The sequence below is a fragment of the Gallus gallus genome, chromosome 23, assembly GCF_016699485.2.
Source record: "Gallus gallus isolate bGalGal1 chromosome 23, bGalGal1.mat.broiler.GRCg7b, whole genome shotgun sequence".
NCBI classification, from domain to species: Eukaryota; Metazoa; Chordata; class Aves; order Galliformes; family Phasianidae; genus Gallus; species Gallus gallus.
In genome coordinates, this window is record NC_052554.1 from 4309772 (window position 1) to 4332859 (window position 23088).

General features: G+C 51.5%; 1 long non-coding RNA gene across 1 annotated transcript; it reads right to left on the reverse strand.

Annotated features, from left to right (window-relative positions):
* Nucleotides 1-1767: 1767 nt before the first annotated feature.
* LOC121112020 lies at nucleotides 1768-4013 on the reverse strand. The gene is made up of 2 exons (XR_006932054.1): nucleotides 3498-4013; nucleotides 1768-2863 (listed from the first exon to the last, which is right to left on the reverse strand). It is a non-coding gene; the product is annotated as an uncharacterized LOC121112020 (long non-coding RNA).
* Between the last annotated feature and the right edge of the window lie 19075 nt (nucleotides 4014-23088).

A 23088-nucleotide genomic window follows, 5' to 3' on the forward strand; every position in this document is an offset into this window, starting at 1 on the left:
CCAAGTGGTGCCGCAGCAACAACTCCCAGCAGCACCAGCAATGCTCTGCATCAGCCCAAGGCTTGGACTGAGTCTTCCAACCCCACCCCATGTGCCAGTTCCTCACACTGACCTCACACAGAGCTTTGCTCAAACACACAGCAAGCCAGGGAAATCTGCGCCTAAGGATACCTGCAAGCTGCTCCATCCACAGATGGAATTGTGTGCAAAAAGCTGCCCATTTGGGTGTGCAAAAAGATGTCCTTCTGTTGGAACAGAACTTGAAATGTTTCCAATGGAGAGCTTGGTGCAAGCTGCAGTTGCAATGCTGGAGACGGCTGCAAACGGGCCCAGCTTGAGGCAGGCTCACCCCTACCAAAAAGGCAGAGGGGTGAGCATTTATTATTGCACCTCTGCTATAGAAGTGCCGCAGGAACTGTTGTAATCAGAGCATTTGGATGCGAGGCAATGAGCAGAAGGAAAGCCACACAGCAGTGCTGCAGCTTCAGAAGCACTGAGCAGCTCGGACAGCCCAGCAGCCATCCCAGAGCCTCCGCCAGCTCCACCCAGGTTTATTCACCCTGAGTTACCCCAATGGTTTGAAATCAGCTGGCGATTTAAACACTTCCCTCCACTGAAACAAAACAAAACCCACCACAGGATCCATTCATCTTCCCTGCAATAAAAATGATGCATACCCGCAGCACTTGCTGAGATGGAGTTTACTGTGATTATTCCCCTTCTCCCGCAGCGCCCCGTCTCCCGCCACCCCCCCCGCACACAGATGCCATTCGGAAAGCAATCATTAGCTCAGGCAGCAGGGAATGCTTCCCATCCCACTATTTATCAGCTGCCTATGGAGAAGTGAGCCTCCTGCTCGAGATCATCTCCAAACGCTGAGGGTACCCGCAGCCCCCGACGGAAACTCCAGGCCGACTGCTGGATGGGGGCTGCACCCCCAGCATTGCAACTGTGCATCCCCACCATTGCAGGCATGCATCCCTAGCATTGCAATTGTTTACCCCCGGCATTGCAACTGTGCACCCCCAGCATTGCAACTGTGCATCCCCTGCAATGCAACTGGTTGCATCCCCACCATTGCAGGCATGCATCCCCAGCATTGCAATTGTGCATCCCCTGCAATGCAACTGGTTGCATCCCCACCATTGCAGGCATGCATCCCCAGCACTGCAACTGTGCCCCCCCAGCATTGCAACTGTGCATCCCCAGCACTGCATGCATGCATCCCCACTGTTGCAACTGTGCAACTCTGCAGGCGTGCTTCTTCAATCATGTGCAAACTAAAAAATACAGAGGAGAGAGTAATGTCTTGGCCTTAAAATCATGCTGGCACTGTGATGGCAGAGCAGGAGTTGAAGTCTTCCTGGCTAATTAATTAGTGCTGACAAAGGATAGTCCAAGTCAGTGCTAAATACGTGCTATTCCTCTTGGTGGCCCTAATAATGGCTGCCTGAAATGAAGTTTATACCCACAGCCAACACTGCAGCCCAAAAGGATAGGGGTAAGCGAAGCAAAGCTTGGGCTTGGCCAATGCTCAGCACACATAAGGGCTTCAGGGCTCCTTCCCACTGCTCCCTGAGCTGCCTTCTCCCCTGCAGACCCCACTCCCCTTCCCTAAGGGGACCTCCCCGTCTCAGCACAGCACCCACTGCTCACTCACAGCCTGATCCCACTTCGTGCTTTGTTGCTAACACGGCCCACTGTATAAAAAGCTATTGAGGCTTCATGGAAACACACTGCTTTGGAAACAATTCTGCTTGTACATCATACATTTTCCTGTCATTTTTATTCCCTTGGTATTTTATTACTGAGAGATATTTGCATGAAAATAGAATCTTTGTTTCATAAGAATTCATCTGCTTCTGCTACCCTGGTCCTGGAGGAATTTACGGTGAATGAACACTCTGTATTTCTCATGTTCTCACACACACAAAAAAAATGCCAATTATTTAAATTATTGTATCTTCTGGAGGCTTAATTTCCCACCATGAATCTCCCATTCAATCAATGCCACTGCAACCTCGAGAACTGAATGGGGAGCAGAGCCAGGCAAGCAGCAGCTGCAGGAACACGGCGCTGCATTCGGGCTGAGGCTCCAGAACTGCTGGGCTTCCATCCTGGAGGGGACTGCCGTGGGACTGGGGCTGCCAGAAGCATCACGAGCTGTGAGATGGGGCACCACGAGGAGGGGATTCAGTCCCTGTCTGTCTGTCAGCACCAGGCAGTGCCCTTCCCCGAGGAGACGTCTGTGCCCCAGAGGGCAATGGGTGGAAATGAGCACGTTCGTGTTTTTCATAAGAACAAATGGGTCTGGGGAGCCCGCCCGTACCAGCGCTCTCCTCACGCTTCAGTCCTCAGAGCCTTAATCAAAATTTGCTTTGAGATGCTTTTCAAAACGTTCACAGGAATATTGTATTTTCCAGGGGCTATAGGAAGAATATTTGCAATTGAAAAAAAAAAAAAAGCAATAATGGCTTTGCAAAGTAACGTGATACAACTTCCAATTAAAATCTTTCACTTGAAACCCAAGGACTTCATAAAGAGGAATCCAAGCTTCGTGGAGAGGAAATGAGGCTTTGGTTCCCGGAGCACATCCATACTGCAGGGCAGGGCTGTTCTCCACACCGGCCTCAGCCACCCTCCTCCTCCTCTTCCTCCTCCTCCTCCTCCTCCTCTTCCTCCTCTTCCTCCTCCTGCAGGCACTGCTGAGGATGCAGGAGGAGCAGCACAGCTGCACTGCGCAGCATTGGGACCCTTCCCCATCACACAGGGATTCACCTCACAAGACCTCCTTCCTCCTCCAGTCTGGCTGCTGAGCTCCCTGTTGGCTGTTCTGCCCTCATTCTGCCGCGGGTGGGTTCCTCTACAACAAAAATAAGCCGCTCTTAAGTCCCAAAAAGCAGAGGCATTCATTCTTAGGCCAGAAATCCGAGTAAATCCCATGGAATCCTCAGTCTAGGATACTTCTGAACAGACGTTCGGTTCCCTCCTCCTTACTTAATTGAAACAAATGCATCCATTTAAAGCTACACATCTTCCAAATTTTCTAATGCCTCCTGTAATTCATGCCAATCTTTTATCACTTGAAAAACAATCAGGTTCTTTACTTGCCTAATTCTGTTTTGCTTGCTCCCAGGCAATTTAGATCCTGAACCACCAGCTCGTGCACATGTTCATTAGCCTCATCCATTTAGCTGCTTGGGCAGCTGTGCTTTTTAATGGAGCTGAAAAAGCTGCATGAACGCTCCCTTCCAATGCAAGCTGCAGGGAGGGAACCTGCAGGGTTTGCTCTGGCAGAAGCAGCTCTCCCAGGGGCAGGGAATGAGCAACAGAACGAGCCCTTCTGTTGGAGGCTGCAAGTTCTTGGGCTTCCTGCTCGCGTTTCCCCATCTCCTCGTGTCAGCTGATAAGAGGGAAAATCTCACTGCTGGCTAGAAACAACAAGTGCAATCTCATGGCGCTGAAACAGGAACAAAGAGTAATCCAAAAGTACTTACGAAGGGGTTTTACAAGAGTTTCACAATTCTGGCAAGTATACAGTCGAACGTGTTGCAAATAAGCAGCAAAACAAGCCTCCCTGTGACCACACAGCAGCAGTGCCCCCGGCCCATGGGGACGTGGCCCTGCACTGCCCTTCCTGCACGGCTGCGCTCCCGTTGTCCGGCAGATCGCACTGCACTGCAGCAGAACTGCTGGCTTCGGAACCCAGCTTCACTGCGCTGGGAGGAAGGAAGGGCCAGGAAACGCGTGGAGCTGCCTGCAACATCTTGCTGACTTGCAGATGGAATCAAAGAGCCGAGCAGTCCCGCGAGGCCGCCTCCTGGTCTCCACTTGAGTGAGATCATGCAAACAGAAGGGCTAACAAACCCCAATTAGTGCTCAGGAGCGGCTCCCAGCACGGCTCGACACGCAGGAGGCTGCTCACAGTGCTGCTGTGTAAACTAATAGTTAAAAGTCGGCTTCTGTTCCCATTCCTTCCAGATGAGCAGACTACGGCCGTGCCCGGTTTTCTCCTCAATAACCAAATCAAGCATAAAAACCAACTGCGGAACTGCTCGTATTGCACAAGGAGACACGAGACGGAGCGCAGCCACGGGCAATACAAAAAGCAGCCGGGCCATCGTTTGCTAACGGGGCAGAACTTCAGTACCCAAATAGATGCGTTCAGCTTTAGGAGGGCAGGAGATGCCCGTCCCACATCCCACACCACTGCAGGAGGGGTTTGCACGGTCCGGGATGCACCGCCCAGCCTGGAGCAGCAGCCTTCACCTTTCCAAAGGGCACTCCCTCATCGTGCACCATTTCCAGCACTTTGCAGCACATCCTGGAGGACTGGGAGAGCAGCGGCTGTGTGAGCAACAACCTTTGGAAGCTCCAAATCTGCTGGGCCCACAAATTAGGATGAATTCACCGTGAAGCCCTGGAGGGACCCACATGTGGTGCTCATTGCGGGGGCAGCAGGAAGGCTTTGTCAGAGCTGCTCTCTGCTGGGAGATCATCATAACCGGAGATGCAAAACGTTTCTGCTTCTGGCAAAGCCGAGCACAGAGCTGGGAGCTGATCAGCCTGTAAAATCCATGATCTGGGCTCCAATGGTGCCTTGTTATCTCAGAGCCATTTCCAAGGGTGGAAATAGCCGTGTTGGTTTTGAAACGCGGGGAAATGTGACATCACCAAATCATTTGCCAGACACCCTTTGGAACAGATGGGATCGTTTGCAAGCACAGACGTGTTCCCCTGTGTCACCCCACAGCAGCACGGGGTAAGGGAACACATGCAGCTCAAGGTTCTCCCATGGCTCTCAGGTTCTACTCGCCCAGAAGGCTGTGCATCCCTGCAGGAAGGGAAGTTGTCCCCTCCCGCTGCTGGTGATGCTGGTTTATTTCTCCTAAGGGAACGTATGAACACATGAGCACCTGCAACAACGCACGTGTAATCCACCGACAGACACAGAAAGTGCTGGGAGCCTATCAGTCCTGACAGCGATTTCCCCAGGGCTATCCAATTACAATACAATGAACTTAGAGCTGCTAAAAACCTAAACAGGAGTGTATGTCTCTGTGATACAGAAAGGAGCCTTAAGCCACAATTTAAAAGCCATGCATGCAACGCGGAGATACGGGATGGCTTCTGAAGGGGAGGATGGAGCGGAGCTGCAGAGCTGGGGGGGCTGCACAGCCCCAGGCACAGCACAAACAGCATGGGGGGCTGCTCACAGCCCCTGCAGGAATGGGCCCCCGTGAAGCACTCATTAGCAGTATTACAGCCTTCCTATCTAAATAGAATGCTGCCGGCAGCCGGAACAAGCAGCAGGATGGGGAAAAGCACTTCAGGTATATGGGGACTTCTGGGGGCTCCCCCAGGGCTGTTTGCAAACAGGTGCACCAGCACTGCACTTTGGAGCTGCAGACAGCTGGTTTTCATACAAAGGGCTCTCAGCCTGAACTCAGCCCCACCTGACTGCGCTAATCACTTCACCTGGTGCTAATCAGCCCAATGAAGCGCTCCTCATTGTAATAAATCACTCCGTTTAACGAGGAGTGCCACGGAGCTCTGCCACCAGCACCATAAATTCGCAGAGCAGACAGAGGAGCATTTGCCAGTGGCAGAACCCGAAGGGTAAAATATTGCCTCATTTGTTGCCCGTCGCTGCACAGAGTGCTGCAGAGGCAATAAGGCCTTCCCTGACTTCAGCTGTGGGCGCAGGAGTTCAACACGAGGGTTCACTTTTGTAGGTTTTTATTCAACCAGAAGGTGCCAAAAGCAAAGACAGAGCTGTCCCTGAGGCTGCTGTGTCCGACAGCAGCTCCCCGGGCACAGCACTGGTAATTGGCCATTAGGGCAGAGCTGTGGGCAGGTGAATGCACTGACCATTGGGGGGGTGCAGCTCTGCATAAGCAGCGTAGGGAAATCGCAGTCCACCTCTTGCTGGGAAAGCTTGGGCATCAGCATCCCACCCCAATCTGCAGCCAAGCAAAAGAATTACCAAGGAAATTACTTTCTTCTCAATGTCTGCTTTACAGAAATACTTCCTCGGAGGAGGAATTCTTTGGTTGATTTGTTTGGAATTTTTTTTTTTTTTCAGCCCAAGCAGCAGCTTTATCTCTGCTCATCCTTGCGTCGTTTCTGTGCGTGTTTGAAAGGGTGAAATCCTGGCTGCCGATGCACGCTCACCCCTGGGGCCCCCAGGAGCATTTCTGAGCCACCCCCGCAGCAGCCCAGCTCAGCCCCAGCACCGTCCCCACAGCTCAGTGCAGGAGCGTGGAGGGCTGGAATTCACTTGAAAGCATTAGGAAGGAGCTGCCCTGCAGTCAGCCCATTGGAGGACTTTAAGTATCTACAGATTAAATGGATGCGACTAAGAATAGACACAAAATACTGCTTTGATTCTGCTTTCGGATGGGGAATTTGCTCGTGCACCGCTGCCAGGAGACTGTGTTGATTAAGGACTCGTGCAGGCTGGAGCTTGCTCAAGCCATGAGTTTCAAAGGGAGCCTGCACACTTCAGCAGGGCACTGACAGTGCCAACACGCACTGCGTGCAGCCCCAGCACCTCTGCCTCACCTGCAGCACATCTGGATGCCCAAACACACCACTAAAGGGCTTTGCTGACGAGGCCAGGCATCCATTTGGCCACTTGCTTCCATGCCACAGCCACACAACGAGCCTGCAGCACCAGGGAAGGGACCGCGACCCCATGCGGCCTCCAAATAACCAACGCACGTTCGCTCCGTGCACAGACAGCGCAGAAAAACCACGAGGTGCTTTTTGCATCCTCCGTCATCACTGAGAGATGCTGCTGCGATGGCAGAGCAGGACGCAGCTCGCCTTCCCCGAGGTGCCCCAAATACGGTGCAAAAGGGATCAAAGCCGACTGGAGCCCCGGCGGTGTCAGATGGCACAATTGGACACGGGTGGAACAAGCAGCAGATGACATTTGCATCTTTTTGTTTGCGACAGCAGAAGGAGGTCCTGCTGTCAAACAGCCCCGAGTCGTTTAATTGCACAGAAGAATTTAGGATTAAAAGATAAAAGTCGTCCGCGCGGTGCTTCGAGCTCGCCCTGCCCACCCCTTCCAAGCAGCACATGAAGGGCCTGAAGAGATTATGTCTGCTAAGCATGGAAGACATGGCAAAGAATTGATTACATGGTGATAATAGGAATATGCTAGCTGTTTAGGTGTCAAATGAAACATCATTCTGACGAATATTTTTGCCTTTAGAATAATACATCATCTTTCCAAACTGCCACGAGCTCCCCTGTTATTAATGCTCCTCAGAACGACGACAATTGAAATGATAATGCCTTTCTAAATTAATATTGCATCTTCCCATTTCGGTATCTGATGAGCTGTAGCAAAACTTCATTAAATCACTCCATTCCGCCGGCTGCAGCCCATCAGCAGCGCTGAGACGCACATCTGCGCTCCGTCAGCCCACGCTCCCGGCCCTGTGCTGCTCTCCCAGCCCTGTGCTGCTCTCCCTTCCCAGCCCCAAAGCACAGACCCACCTCTGTGCTGCTTCCCATTACCTGCCCCGAATGCCATGGTTGAATGGCAGAGCCCAGCCGAGGGATCGCGCTGACCCACTGCCAGCAGCGCACCGTTGGGTCAGGCTCAATTAATTAGGAGGCTGTTTCAGTGCCTGGAAAGATTTGAGTCCCACAGCTGCCGTGGCCAGGCTCTGCTCTCCCCTCGTGTTTTTGTTTGTTGTCAAAACCGACTGTAATTAAGCTGTATGTGCCAAGCCAGGATTATACCTGCCTTTTAAATTAAAATGGCCCCTTCGGCGCCCGCTGATAGATGCAGCTAATTCATTTAAACTCTCGTTTCAAGACAGACATTTCATTTCAAGCTTGAAACTTAATTACTCGGTCAGAGCCCAGGAGACCACGCAGCCATGCAGCACAGCTCTGCCAGCCCCATGCAGAGCGCTGGGACCACCGAGGGGCCCTCAGCCCCAGGGCTCCCATGCACAGGGATGCACACTCCGCTCCCACGCCAGCTCCTGTCCTGCTGCTGCACGACCAGAGGAGGCAAAAGAAGCCACATTTCGGGATGCTACAATCCTGCCAGCATTGCTCTCAACAGGAACCAACGATTGGTGCACGAAGGAGGGGATGCTGCAAAGTCAGACCCGGTGACGACAAGCAATTCACTTCTTTTCCTGCACTTATAGGAGGCTCTCTGTATCTTTTCCATAAAGAAATCCAGGATGGAATTTATTTAAAGGCAAACATCACAACGCATTGAGTTCCACCCTTGGCCCCCAGCTGTGCTGCAGGGAGCACCGCTCTGCTGCTCAGGGCTGATGGGCCCAATCAGCTGCAAGCAGAGAAGCCATAAATCGATTTGTAGCAAAGGACTGAGACATCGATTTTTGTTCAGGTTGGTGTATAATGGCACTTCATCTGATGGGACAGGCTCTGGAAAAACAGATCAGCTGTTAATTTGCATTAATGAGCCCTAACAGCGTTGGCCAGAAAGTGATTAAGGAACTGCGTCGTAACCTCGGTGTCCATTGACACAGAAGCCATCCCAGCAGCTCCCCAGGCTGCAAGCAAAGCAGCCCTGCTGGGACAGCCCACGGCCCCCTCTGCTCCCCCCACCCACATGGGCACATTCTGCAGCTGCTGCTTCCACAGCCACAGCAGCACTTTCCCCATGGAACAATCCAAAGCAAAACCCATTTGCTTTCAGCCGGGCTGCTTTCAGTGCTGGGGGATTTGGGGCTGAATGTTTTCGGTTTGAAGGCGTTTCTCATCACTTAGGTTCTCAAAGCTGGGAATAAACGATGCTTTCTTTCTTTCCAGCACGAATTTGCACTAAAGCACGACCCAGCAGAGCTTGCCCCCTTTCCAAGTTATGGTGCCCATTTGGGCCTTCGAGTCGTGGCTTTTGTGAGTCAGAAGGATAAAGGGATTATTAAAACACATCGAAACAGCAACGGAAATGAACAAGGAAAGCGTTTGGGAAGCGTGGCTGCAGCGAGCTTACATAAAAAGATGTAATGAGCTCCGTGGGAAAAGCAGCAGCCACACTCAGCAATTCAGCTGCGAGGTATTTCAGCTCAACAAATAGGTTGCACTGGGACCTCAACTTATTTTGTCGCTTGTTATGAATTGCAGCCCCGTGCTCTGCTTTTTCCTGCCTGTTCTATCCACGCTCACTGCTGAGCAGCTCAGGGCTGCCCTCCCAATGTTTGGGCATCCCTCACGTTCAGATTCAAGCACTGCAGGCAGCTCCAGGGTTTCCCTCATGCCAAAACCCGGCGTGTTCAGAAACCCATATGGGTCAGATAAACCACGGCTGGGAAATGAACTGAACGGACGTTAAGCAGAAACCCGAGTGTGAATTTAAATGCCACTGAGATTAGAAGTACAAATAAGGGCAAACACGTGGATTTCTGGAAGGGAAGAACTTGTTATGAGGATGCCAAAGTAAAACGGCCCATCAAAGGATCGTTTTACAAACAAAAAGCTGTTCAACCTTTAAGAAATTCCACACCCGGAGGTCTTCTTCTATCCAAACCCAACTCTGTCCTCTTTATGTTTCCCTTCAAAGGGATAGGCACTAAAAACAAGCCGTTGCTTAGCTCTAAGCTGGTGGGTTTAGGAGATTCGTTTTCATCTGCTCTCCTGTGAGCAAAGCAAAGCCAGTTCACCGCAGCCACTGGTCAGCCCTGAGCCCCGAGCTGAGCTAATGGGAATATTGGCCTTCTGTAAGTGCTGGGGGCAGTGCTGAGGAAGAAAGAGGAACAGCTGAACGTGGGGCAGGACCGGTTGTCAGCACACCGAGCGAGGCAGTGATATGAGGACAGCTGGATGGTAATTTCCCTCCAAGGTACCCAAATTACAGCTTTTACACATCCAGGATAATATTACCCAGCTGCACAGGCTGGGCAGTGGGCTGCCACAGAAACCCTCTATTTGTGCCTTAATGCACGTGCTGCTGCCATGCAGAGCCCCACACGCAGCATCCCGACCCACCTGGGTCAGCGTGGGCTCCTCACCCCCCCCCCTTGTGCCTCCCAGGTTGCAGATGCTCAGCAGGAGCAGCTACTGTAATTTCCACACCGTAATCAGCGTCTGATGCTGCTAGCAGGGAGCAGTGCCTTCTTAAAACCCAGAATTACAAAGCACCTCCTGCTCAGCAGCACTGCCCGCGTGCTTTGCAGGAGTGCAGCAGCTGCTGCAGATCAGTCTTTGTGGAGGTGTGCAGGTGGGGCCAAACCCACCCCGAGCTGCCGTGCAGCACCGAGAGCTGCTCTGGCACTCAGAGTTGGTGCAGCTGCATGCCAGGCAGCAGCACGGCCACCAGGGAACGCTGGCAGGGATTGCTGCACAAGGGCTACAGAAGTGCATTGTGCCAGGCTTTGTTCCGTGATTCATTATTCTGAACTGCTGAATAATTCAGCATGCGGGATTGATGGCATATGCCACCGTGACACGTCCCATATGGCACCCAGCTCCCTCAGGATGGGCGCTCTGCAGAGGTGACAGCGCAGCGCCAAGCAGCAGGCAGGAGCTGGGCATGGGCTGCCCCGCAGCACAACAGCTGGGAGGCTGGGGCCGGAGGGGTCCCTGGCCCACAGCAATGGGACAGATGGGGGGCGAGCTCTCCTCTTCTCACTACAGGGGCAGTGGTAGCAGCAGAGCTCCAGCCTCATCCCAAAACATTTAACAGAGCAGCAGAGGATGTGCTAAGGACCACTGGACTAACCCTAATGTCCGTTGGCCTAACCCTCATGTCCCTAACCCTAACCAGTGGTAATGACTTTATTCTTCACTTGCTTTCCCAGGCAGATTTCAAACACTCACAGAATACAGAGGGACCTCCCTATACTCCTTACTGTTGTACAAAGCACAACTGCACTACAGTAATGCTCATTTCTCTCCCCTGCTAAACCAAGGCCAGTCCAGGGCACAGGATGGGCACTCACCACCACCACACGACATTTTAAGTCACCTTGAAATCTGATGGGACACCAATTGCTCCAAATGAATGCCCGTAAATGCAAGGTAAATCCTGCTTCTGAGAGCTGACCTACGCCACCTCACCCCACGTTTGCTGGAGGTCACCTCCTCGTGCTGGAAGGGTTTTGCCATGGGTGCAGAAGAAAGGAGCAAGTCCTGGAGGACAGGGAAAACGGTGTGTGCTGAATGCACTGGGCCTGCAGGGACAGGATTCCTGCTGGCGTCTTCCCACGTCCCAATCAATAATGATTGAACAGAAAGTGATAACCAATTCAGAAGATAGAGATCTCGCTAAATTAAATTAACATGTACAGTGTAATCAACATTCATTAAGCCAATTTAGTCAAGTGATGACCTCAGCAGCTTTTAATCATATACTTAAATGTCAAATCAATATGTAGATTTGGTATAAGTCCTTTCCAATTATATCCCATTGCAATTTTTTGAGGTAAATAAAGGTAACTGAGCCGGCTGTGTCCAAGGAATACCAACACAAAGCCTCAGGCCAGGCAGCCACCACGACCGGACACTGTGCTCCCCTCCCACCCCACACCCAGAGGTGCCTGCAGGACTCCCCGCTGCTCCCTCACTGCTACCCCCGCCTAGCAGGGATTTCAGTGACGGTGAGGGAAGGCAAACCCAAAAAGCACGTTGGTCTGATAGAAAGGTGAGCAGAAATTCACCGACGCCCTCAGCCCTCTGCGCTGCCGAAGGATGCAATGCACGCTCATCCGTACGCACACGCAGTTTGTGGCTGCAGAACTGGAGCAGATTTGTTGGATGCTGGCGCATCTCCCCACCCCCCCGCACAGGCTGGATGTCTGGGCAGGCAGGTGCAGGCTTGCAGCAGTGCCAAGGACCCAGAACGAAGAGCACAAGCAGTGCCAAGCAGCCGGCCTTGGCAGATGTTCCCGGTGTCGCAGCAAGGAGCTGCAGACCTGATTTCTATTCCTGGAAGGAATGCCGTGAACAAGTCCTTGCAGTTTCACCTTGCCATAACCTCCCGCATCTTCACCTGCAAACAGAAATCCCCCAGCTCTTCTGCTTGGGGGGGTGCAGCTGATTCTATTCGTGGGGCAGCCATTGGAATGCAAGAAGCAGATGAAGGAGGGAGGCGAGGAGAGGGGGTCAGCCAGCAAGCTGTGCTCTGCACCAGAACTCGCAGTGCTTAACTTATCAGACTTCCCATCGAAACCTCCCTTATGTGGGGAATAAATCTGCTTTAATGTATCACACCTATTGCTAACTCACAGAACTGAAAATCTCATTTCATGGGCTCCAGGTTTACCAGATTACAATTCCACCGCGGGGAGTTTAAGCAATACAAACTGCTCATAAAATATTAGAGGTGAGAGCGGCACTTTTCCTCCCAGCTGCCCCCCAGCAGCCCGCGGTGACACGGCTGCATCCCCCAGCCCTGCACAGCCGGGCCATGCAGGCACGCAGCCCCGATGGCAGCAGCTTTCCCTTGGTGTGCTTATCTAAAGGGAAAAAGCGTTTCCTCCAACAATAGCTGCGAATTTATGATCAACTCAAGATGTCAAGATTGCTGAGAGACACCCTCTTTAAGGCTGCTGTAAATTGTTTAGACAATGGGAAGTGACAGCTTCTTTTATAGCTTACAATGGAAAACCCAGGATGGAGTGCAGATGTATTATTTTACAGGTAAAGAGACCAGTGAATGAGTATCCTTCAAAGGGAAGCAGGCACCTCTAGCACCGTGTATTTGGTTATTCCATGTTTGCACTCATCATTCAGCCCGCTGAACGGCAGTTTAACTCGCTGCTGCCCTGCTCTCACTGCAGGGCTGCTCCGAGGTTGCAGAGATGGCTGCAGAGTGGGGCCAGCAGCCTTGCTGGGAGGTTCCATGGGAATCCAGAGCCTCAGCCTTGTCCTCGCCCCCCCCTTTGTGTTATTTATTCACAGCCGAGGATCAGATTTATCAAACACACCTCATCGTGTGGGAAGCAGTGATGAAGCCTAAGCCGCAGTTGACTGAAATCTGAATTAAGCAATCAACTGATTAATTGCTTGACTTTTGTCTAATAAAGCTCCACGTAAATGATGCTGGGGAAAGAGTCGCATTCCATTACTGCAGCATTAGGTCCCCCCTGCTGCATGGCATGGAAATGAGCACCACATTGCACCAGCAACGCCCATTGTTGCAGTCTGGCGTTGTTTGGTTTTGGTGCAGGTCCTGCAGAAGGGGGGGAACATCTGTGCACACACCGACCTACAAACAAACAGCACCATTTCCACACCAAGCGCCGGGATGCTGTGGATTCTGGCACTGAATGAGGCGTTATGATTTTACAGCCCTTCATCAGCAGTAAAGTAGATGCAACCCGTCGTACCCTTCAGATTGATTTCGCGCTGATAGATGCGAGGCTGTCAGGTTGGTCAGCGCTCCCAAATGCATTAATCCAGTCTGAGGTCATCCTGGGCTCATTTAAAACAGCTTAATGTCTCTCTCTGCCCCTATGATACAGCTGACAAATGGCCACTGGAAGGCAGTCCATCCTGAAGCGTGTCACGGCCACAAAAACGAGGGCTGTCAAAAAAATCAGCATTAAAACTTGCTCCATGCGCTGCCTCTCTGAAACCCTTTAAATGGCACGCTCTGCCTGCTGGCATTCATCAAGGGTGACGTTCTTTGGAGGGCTGAGTGTGTGTGTCAAAGGGAACTTCTTCAGATGCCGGAGATGTGGATCACCTGGGAAGCAGCACAGGCACGGTGCTACGGCAGGGCTCCTCTCCTCCAGCTGATAGCAGTGCCTGGCCGTGCTGCTGCGTGCCATCTGGGACTGGGAGAAAGCTGAGGGTGGATGCTCGGCTGATAACTTTGTGATCCTTTCTGCATCAAGATTAATCGTAGCTCACACAAAAGCAGCATCAGAAGGGCCCTACGGCGGTCACTCACTGCAACCCCTCACCCCGAGGCAGGATGAGCCTCAGCTGGAGTTCCCTGGGAGCACCACCGGACAGCAGGCAGCAGAACGCAATGCCTCATCTTCCCAGCCCCAACACCCCGCTGTGCACACCCAGGACCACAGTGCAGTGATAGATGGAAGCTGGGAGTGCCCGAGGAGCTCAGCTCTGTGCGGATGAAGATGCTGCAGGACAGCCGTGAGCAGCTCTGCCGACCTCCGTTGCACTGCTGCTCCTCAGCTTGGCCCACGTTTGACCCAGAACTCATTAACCGCACTGCAAGGTCCAAGCAGAGCACAAACCTACAAGCTTATCATGCAGAACAAATTCCTCTCGTGCTCCTGCTCGCCTTTCTGTTCCCCCCTCTCACCCTGGTGCTGCTGGAAGGCACCTTGCCTCAGCCAGCCTCCAACCCTGCAGCATTTCTTCAGCTCTGCTCCCTCGAGGCTCTGTACATTGTTTTTCCTCCTTCCCCTTAAACAGAAAACAGGCATTTATTTTTAGCTGCTAAAAACCATCGCTCGCACCTTTTACTGACCCATAACCCCTCAATTATTCTCTGCTTCTTCTCCCATCAACCACTGACCCAGGAGAGCAAAAGCAGCAGCACGGTGCCAAGCACTCCACAATGTGCTGCTGGAGGAGACCCCAGAGAAGCCCCCCCATGCTAACAGCTGGAGGGGACATTGGGACAGCTCTCCCTAATGACAGGCAGTCCTAATTTTAGCAAACAGAAAAATAAATGGCTACAGGCCTATATAATCTACACATCAGCACAACAAGATGCTTAGTCAATAAAACAGTTCAACTAAGTGATCTCAGCATGTAATTCCATAAGGATTTTTTTTTTTCAAGGGGAAATGCTATCATTTTCCATTTCTGTTTAATGAATCATGTGAATTATAGTAACATTACAAATGATTCTCTTTGCAGCCTATTAGTTTGTTTCTGTAGGGTTCTAATGGAAGACATGCTTCATTTAGATCTTAGCTTGCCCCTAAGCCATAAAGAATAAATTGTATTATCATAAGCAGTTACCTTTTAAAATGATCTTATCAAAAGAAAGTATTCCGCATTGTTGAGGAGGGTTATTACCAGTTTAGGGAAAGTGCTGCGAGCACTTCACTTTTCTTCCAGCACAAATTGCAGCAGCAAAGAGAGCGAGGGGCTGGAAGTGCCGAGGCACCCCCCGAGCACAGGGCTGAACGCCTCTCCAATATCATCCCATCAGCAGGAAATTGAATCTTTCACAGGTCGACTTTAAGGCCACGGGCAGCAGCCCGGAACCCTCCGCACGGCGGCACTGAGCCCATTTGCCCCCCGCTGAAAGCAGAAGCCAATGCATTTGGGCCAACGTGGCCGCATTTGCTGAAGCACGGAGCGGTGGGTCGGGGGAAGGAGTGATGTTTTATGCATCTGAAGAAGGTTTTGCTCTGCACACTGCCAGCTCCACCACCTCGGCACGGATCAGCACTGCCCCCCAGTTAGAGACCAGGTCAGGAGGCAGCGAGGCTTGAGCAACGTTTTAGTATCTTGTTTTCCAAGGAACTGAAAAGTAAATAATGAAATCTCGGCGTTTCCCGAAGCCCAACAGGACCACTTAGCTGAGGAACGCCGTATCTCACTGTTTTCCCAAGATAGCACATCTTTTGTGTTAATAACCCACACAAGCTCCTCCAACCAGCCTCACACACGTGCACCGAGTCCAAAAATACTATGGCCTGGGCAAGAACATGGACAGTGGGAGAATCACTGCTAGGTGATAACATACAGGTGCTGATAGAGTGTTCTGCTTCAGGCCGGCTGAGCCCACAACTGCAGAAAGCCTCCATCCATGCAGGGCTCTGTGCCACCACGAGCAAAGGGACGCACTCAGCTCAGCTCCTCCGCGGCCATCGCAGCCCAATGCACCAACAGCAGCAACAGAGCCACGGTGTGACTCCATCACTGCGCTTCTCAATGGGAACAGAAAGGCAATTCTAATTATCTGTGACTGACAAGGAAAATAAAAGTGCTGTCAATTTCATGTAGCTTTGCTTTTTCAGTTAAGAAACCGTCACACAGAACAGTAATAACACCCTGCACCACACAAGGTCAAATGCCTCCTAATGGCAGGCTGGGAAGCCCACATTTGCTTTGTCCACCTCGTGAATGACATCCTTATTTAAGAGAAAAATACCTCCAGGAAGGAAATATATTAATTACACTGCTGTGGTAGCTGTGACACTGGCTGGGGATGACAGACTTCATGGGGTTATTTTTACAGCGTGCAGAAGGTGGGCTTTAATTCCTAATACACTGTGTAGGCAGCTCTGCATCTGTGCTCACACACACAGTGGGTCTGGAGTGGGGATCACACCGCTGCTAAGCACATCCGGAGCTTTGAGCTGCATGCATGCAATACGCAAACATGCAAAACCAGTGGTGCAGAAGGCCACGAAACCTGCAGATAACTTTGGACAGCAGCCATGCTCAGAGCAATAAGGGCTGTCCCATGTTATTCCTGCCCAGGCTCCAGTGGGAAAAGGCTTTTACACCCATGGTGGAGCTCCTCTGCCCAGGAGGAGCCATTAGGAATCAGCAGCCCCTTCTCTCGCAGGGCACACCACTGCCAGGAGCTGACCTGTCCCCATCCCCACAGCCTGCAGCACTTTGTGCAAAGCACACCAGGAGATAAATTAAGTGATAGCAAACAAAGAAAAAGCAGCAACCAAAGTTAGGATTCAGGCCACGGTCGAGCAAAGAAATATTGCTGCCCTTATCTCCTTGCAGTGCTCTGCCCCCTGATGCCAGAGGCAGGAGCCTTTATGGGACCAAAACATGATCTGGCCATAATTGCAAGTCTCTCCAGCTAGCAGGCTTTTAATTGTTTCTGTATAAGTTTTGCCTAAGAGCTATTTTAATTCCAAGCAGCTGTCTTAAAAAAAAAAACAACAACAATAGCAACAAGAAAACAACTTAATATGTAGTGCTTTTCTGTGGTGGCTCATTATCGATTGAGAAGACAGGGAATAATTAAGTGGCTGAAAAATGCCTTTTGCTCCTCTGAAAAGCCACAGCAGTGGATTGCGAGGTGGGTTTGTGCAGCTCAGCCCAGCAAGAGGCATCTGCCCACCGTGCCAGGCTGCTGGGCATGGGGAGCAGCGAGCCCAGGTGAGGGTCTGCCACCTCAACCAGTGCTTCTCCAATACAGCCCTGCTGGACGTGAGGAAGCTGTCCCACTTCGAGGCACTTTGAGCGCAGTTATCTCAACCCATCCGGCTCCTCTTCGAGGTTGCATTGATTACGAGCATCCTGTGCCCCAGAGATAAAAACCCAGCCCCATTTCCCCCCCTGTGCCTTCTCCATATTGGCTCGTAACGTGATGAGACTGGTGATGAATAGCCTGCTGGGAAATCAATACGAGCCCAGACGTGTCACAGCCCCAAGATTAATGGAAGTGACTTGGCACAGAAAACTCCCCGTCATCTGCACAGCCAGCCCACAGCGCCTGTCAGTTCACGTTTCCTTAACCATGGGCACAGACCCGACTCACACAGGAGCCCACCAGCAGGAAAGTCCACGCCGGGTCTGAACCAGAAGAGATCTGCAAGATTGAAGGGGATTTTTCTTCCCAAATACTCATGGGCAGAATACAAAAGCGGCTGAGCGGAAGGACCCAATGCTGCCTGTGCAGGTTGGTTCTGCCAGGGTAGCAGCTGTATGTCGCTGATGATGGATAATCATTTTGGGGAAGGCCAATTGACTTTTCTATGAATCCAGCCAGCCAGTCCCACTCCTTGCCTTAGTGTCCCACCTGATCCAGCTCAGAATCACTTCTCTGCTGACACTCAGCTGGGAGATGCCCACAGAGCATCCTTCCCACTCAGCCCTGCACTCCCAAACAGAGCAGCTTCCTTCCTTCCTTCCTTCCTTCCTTCCTTCCTTCCTTCCTTCCTTCCTTCCTTCCTTCCTTCCTTCCTTCCTTCCTTCCTTCCTTCCTTCCTTCCTTCCTTCCTTCCTTCCTTCCTTCCTTCCTTCCTTCCTTCCTTCCTTCCTTCCTTCCTTCCTTCCTTCCTTCCTTCCTTCCTTCCTTCCTTCCTTCCTTCCTTCCTTCCTTCCTTCCTTCCTTCCTTCCTTCCTTCCTTCCTTCCTTCCTTCCTTCCTTCCTTCCTTCCTTCCTTCCTTCCTTCCTTCCTTCCTTCCTTCCTTCCTTCCTTCCTTCCTTCCTTCCTTCCTTCCTTCCTTCCTTCCTTCCTTCCTTCCTTCCTTCCTTCCTTCCTTCCTTCCTTCCTTCCTTCCTTCCTTCCTTCCTTCCTTCCTTCCTTCCTTCCTTCCTTCCTTCCTTCCTTCCTTCCTTCCTTCCTTCCTTCCTTCCTTCCTTCCTTCCTTCCTTCCTTCCTTCCTTCCTTCCTTCCTTCCTTCCTTCCTTCCTTCCTTCCTTCCTTCCTTCCTTCCTTCCTTCCTTCCTTCCTTCCTTCCTTCCTTCCTTCCTTCCTTCCTTCCTTCCTTCCTTCCTTCCTTCCTTCCTTCCTTCCTTCCTTCCTTCCTTCCTTCCTTCCTTCCTTCCTTCCTTCCTTCCTTCCTTCCTTCCTTCCTTCCTTCCTTCCTTCCTTCCTTCCTTCCTTCCTTCCTTCCTTCCTTCCTTCCTTCCTTCCTTCCTTCCTTCCTTCCTTCCTTCCTTCCTTCCTTCCTTCCTTCCTTCCTTCCTTCCTTCCTTCCTTCCTTCCTTCCTTCCTTCCTTCCTTCCTTCCTTCCTTCCTTCCTTCCTTCCTTCCTTCCTTCCTTCCTTCCTTCCTTCCTTCCTTCCTTCCTTCCTTCCTTCCTTCCTTCCTTCCTTCCTTCCTTCCTTCCTTCCTTCCTTCCTTCCTTCCTTCCTTCCTTCCTTCCTTCCTTCCTTCCTTCCTTCCTTCCTTCCTTCCTTCCTTCCTTCCTTCCTTCCTTCCTTCCTTCCTTCCTTCCTTCCTTCCTTCCTTCCTTCCTTCCTTCCTTCCTTCCTTCCTTCCTTCCTTCCTTCCTTCCTTCCTTCCTTCCTTCCTTCCTTCCTTCCTTCCTTCCTTCCTTCCTTCCTTCCTTCCTTCCTTCCTTCCTTCCTTCCTTCCTTCCTTCCTTCCTTCCTTCCTTCCTTCCTTCCTTCCTTCCTTCCTTCCTTCCTTCCTTCCTTCCTTCCTTCCTTCCTTCCTTCCTTCCTTCCTTCCTTCCTTCCTTCCTTCCTTCCTTCCTTCCTTCCTTCCTTCCTTCCTTCCTTCCTTCCTTCCTTCCTTCCTTCCTTCCTTCCTTCCTTCCTTCCTTCCTTCCTTCCTTCCTTCCTTCCTTCCTTCCTTCCTTCCTTCCTTCCTTCCTTCCTTCCTTCCTTCCTTCCTTCCTTCCTTCCTTCCTTCCTTCCTTCCTTCCTTCCTTCCTTCCTTCCTTCCTTCCTTCCTTCCTTCCTTCCTTCCTTCCTTCCTTCCTTCCTTCCTTCCTTCCTTCCTTCCTTCCTTCCTTCCTTCCTTCCTTCCTTCCTTCCTTCCTTCCTTCCTTCCTTCCTTCCTTCCTTCCTTCCTTCCTTCCTTCCTTCCTTCCTTCCTTCCTTCCTTCCTTCCTTCCTTCCTTCCTTCCTTCCTTCCTTCCTTCCTTCCTTCCTTCCTTCCTTCCTTCCTTCCTTCCTTCCTTCCTTCCTTCCTTCCTTCCTTCCTTCCTTCCTTCCTTCCTTCCTTCCTTCCTTCCTTCCTTCCTTCCTTCCTTCCTTCCTTCCTTCCTTCCTTCCTTCCTTCCTTCCTTCCTTCCTTCCTTCCTTCCTTCCTTCCTTCCTTCCTTCCTTCCTTCCTTCCTTCCTTCCTTCCTTCCTTCCTTCCTTCCTTCCTTCCTTCCTTCCTTCCTTCCTTCCTTCCTTCCTTCCTTCCTTCCTTCCTTCCTTCCTTCCTTCCTTCCTTCCTTCCTTCCTTCCTTCCTTCCTTCCTTCCTTCCTTCCTTCCTTCCTTCCTTCCTTCCTTCCTTCCTTCCTTCCTTCCTTCCTTCCTTCCTTCCTTCCTTCCTTCCTTCCTTCCTTCCTTCCTTCCTTCCTTCCTTCCTTCCTTCCTTCCTTCCTTCCTTCCTTCCTTCCTTCCTTCCTTCCTTCCTTCCTTCCTTCCTTCCTTCCTTCCTTCCTTCCTTCCTTCCTTCCTTCCTTCCTTCCTTCCTTCCTTCCTTCCTTCCTTCCTTCCTTCCTTCCTTCCTTCCTTCCTTCCTTCCTTCCTTCCTTCCTTCCTTCCTTCCTTCCTTCCTTCCTTCCTTCCTTCCTTCCTTCCTTCCTTCCTTCCTTCCTTCCTTCCTTCCTTCCTTCCTTCCTTCCTTCCTTCCTTCCTTCCTTCCTTCCTTCCTTCCTTCCTTCCTTCCTTCCTTCCTTCCTTCCTTCCTTCCTTCCTTCCTTCCTTCCTTCCTTCCTCCCTCCCTCCCTCCCTCCCTCCCTCCCTCCCTCCCTCCCTCCCTCCCTCCCTCCCTCCCTTCCTTCCTTCCTTCCTTCCTTCCTTCCTTCCTTCCTTCCTTCCTTCCTCCCTCCCTTCCTCCCTTCCTTCCTTCTTCCCTTTCCTCCCTCCCTCCCTCCCAGCCCCATCTCCCTGCTAGCCCTGCTCCCCCCCCCCAGCTGAGTTAGCCCTGCAGTGATTACAATCCCATCTCAGTGAGGAGGAAGCTGGACGTGTTTATCACCTTGCCTTCTTTCATCCCAGTTCTGTCCTTCCAACAGCAGGAAGTTACTCAGGTAACCTCGTGTTAATTCTAACAGCTATTTCTTCTTTCCTTCCCAGCTCCTCTTCCCTCCTCAGGAAGCAGAAAACCACAGCTCATGGCTGGAAACCAGCCAGCTGGTTCTGCTCTGTGGGCATCTCCAGGGGTTTGGATCAAGGCACAGCAGATTGGGGCCACGCATGCGGCACCACAGCCCATAGCACTCCTGCAATGGCTCACACGAGGACTTCGGCAGGCTGAGTAATGTCACAGCAGTTAGCATCCCCACCCACAGCCACAGCAGCTTATTCAAACATCAAGCACCTTCCCCAAAACACAGGAGCAGATGGCCCTCCAAGGTCACCCAGGTGCTCTGCCTTCTCCATGAGCTGCGTGCCATTATTGAGTTATCCTGAACCTCTCTCTGCTGCTTCCCAGGGTGCTGATTAGCTTCAAGTATCACATTTCTCATGTACACCTCACCCAATCTGTTCAGTCCTGCTCTTGCCCCCGAGCATCCTACAGGCCCGCACAGTGCACCTGGAGCACAACACGCAACTGTGAAGTCTTAAGGCACTCCACGCAGTGCAATATCCCTATCTGGAAAATCATACAAAGCCATTTCCGTGGCTGGCTGTGGCAATTCCTTCATCTGTTACTTTCAGATAAATAACACATGCCTGTAAAATTACCCAGGTGATTTTTTACCCAGTATTTTCGCCATCCTGAGGCCTCTGTGGTGCTGCTTTCACAAATACAGCAGAGCTGAGCAGTGGGGCACCTGGCTCCGAGTCCTTTGCAGACCCAGTCCAGCGCTCACTAAAACTGAGTTACTCTGGAGCCGATTCAGAAGGCTGTAAGATGAAGTTTAAAATATGCACCCGCTCACACACAGAGCCTGGCTCAGGGGGTCGCCCGAGCACTGAGCTCCCCTCCCCCTCACCCCGCTGTCAGAGCTCAGTTCTGACCCAATGCAACATGAAAAAGAAGGAGGAATATCAATATTTTTTAATGTGACAAGAAAGCCATTCCTCAGCCGTGCTCCTTCCTGACATCTCCGGGGCCTTCAGTGAAAGACCTTGAAACTTTCAATCTATAATGTGCACCCAAAGGGTGTATAATTAAAAGTGCTTTTGATTAACTATCATATAGCAGATAATAGCTGCCATTAACTGCAGATTTACAAGGTCATGCAAACTCCAAGAATCCATCCTATCACTGTTTCCATCCCAGTGTGCACTCAGAGGCTGCACCCATCCCAGTGCTCATCACTGCACTGCCTGCAGCCCAGCACCCCAGCAGAGACCAGTGGGTCTCTGCAATTCACACCCCCTTCTGCCCAGCCCATTGCAATAAGCTGAACTGGGGCAGGGTGTGATGGGCTGCAATCCTGTTTGCTTGCAGCACTCAATGCACACCTTGTGATGTTAGCAACCTTTCGCTGATCGTTGCAGAGCATGCATAACCTGCACGAGTCCTCCTGCAGGGTGGGGTGGATGGAGAATTTCTCCTGGTCGGGCTGCACCACTGTCTGATGCTTTCCTATCTCCATCCTCAAAACCCTTTGGTTTCTCCCAGAAGCTGCACCAGAGCTGATACAATTGCAGCACATGGCTGAGGACCTCAGTGCACACCGTGCATCCTGACAGCACCGCCAGCCTGTCACTTTGCTTGGACCTCTTCAGCAGAGCTCCATCTGCTCCAAACACAAACCATATGGTTAAGCCCTTTCATCTGGACTTCATTACTTCCAGCCAGGAAAATCTTTGTTTCCCCCTCCGTGCCACTCCTCCCCCAAGCAGCCACAGCACCACCAAGTCCTGCAGCAGCACCATGCACTGCAGCTCGCTTTGCAGGCTCTGCACCAACAGGAGCACAGCTCTGCGCACGGAGAGCTGCCAGATCTTTAAGCAGAGCGCAGCAATCCCTGCAACAAAGCCAGAAGGACTGCACTGACCCCTTCCTAGAGCTGCATCTTCCACTGCAGCTCACCTTCAGGCCCATAGGAACGTTTTTCCAGTCATCAGCAGGAGGAACTTCATGGTTAACGTAGGCAGGTGCTAAATAAATAAATACATAATTTGGTTTCCAACCTGCTCTCGTGGGGCTCAGCAAGCACACACAACAAAGCTGCCCCACTGTATGCAAAGCAACGGGGCGTGCTGGAAAGCCAACCTGGATCCTGAAACAGAGGAGTGGGAGGAAAATGAATGAGCGTGTGTGTAAAATATAGATAAGAAAGCAAATCCCAGCTGTCTTCCTTATCAGCCCTTCCTATTTCTCTGGCAAGAACATGCAATTTTGAGCCGTAATAGCAAAGGTTGGAGTGACTGATGTCACATTTGAATGATACTGCTATAGCTTCCTCCTCCGTATGTATCTGAAATAGGAATCTTGGAATCTGTTCTCTGGGTACCATTCATTTTCCCAATGCTTGTCTTAGTCCCTCCTTTGCTGCTAAACTCACCTTTCTGAAGCACGGGGCTGAGATAAATACCAACAGTGCCTGATGTGCTCAGAGCC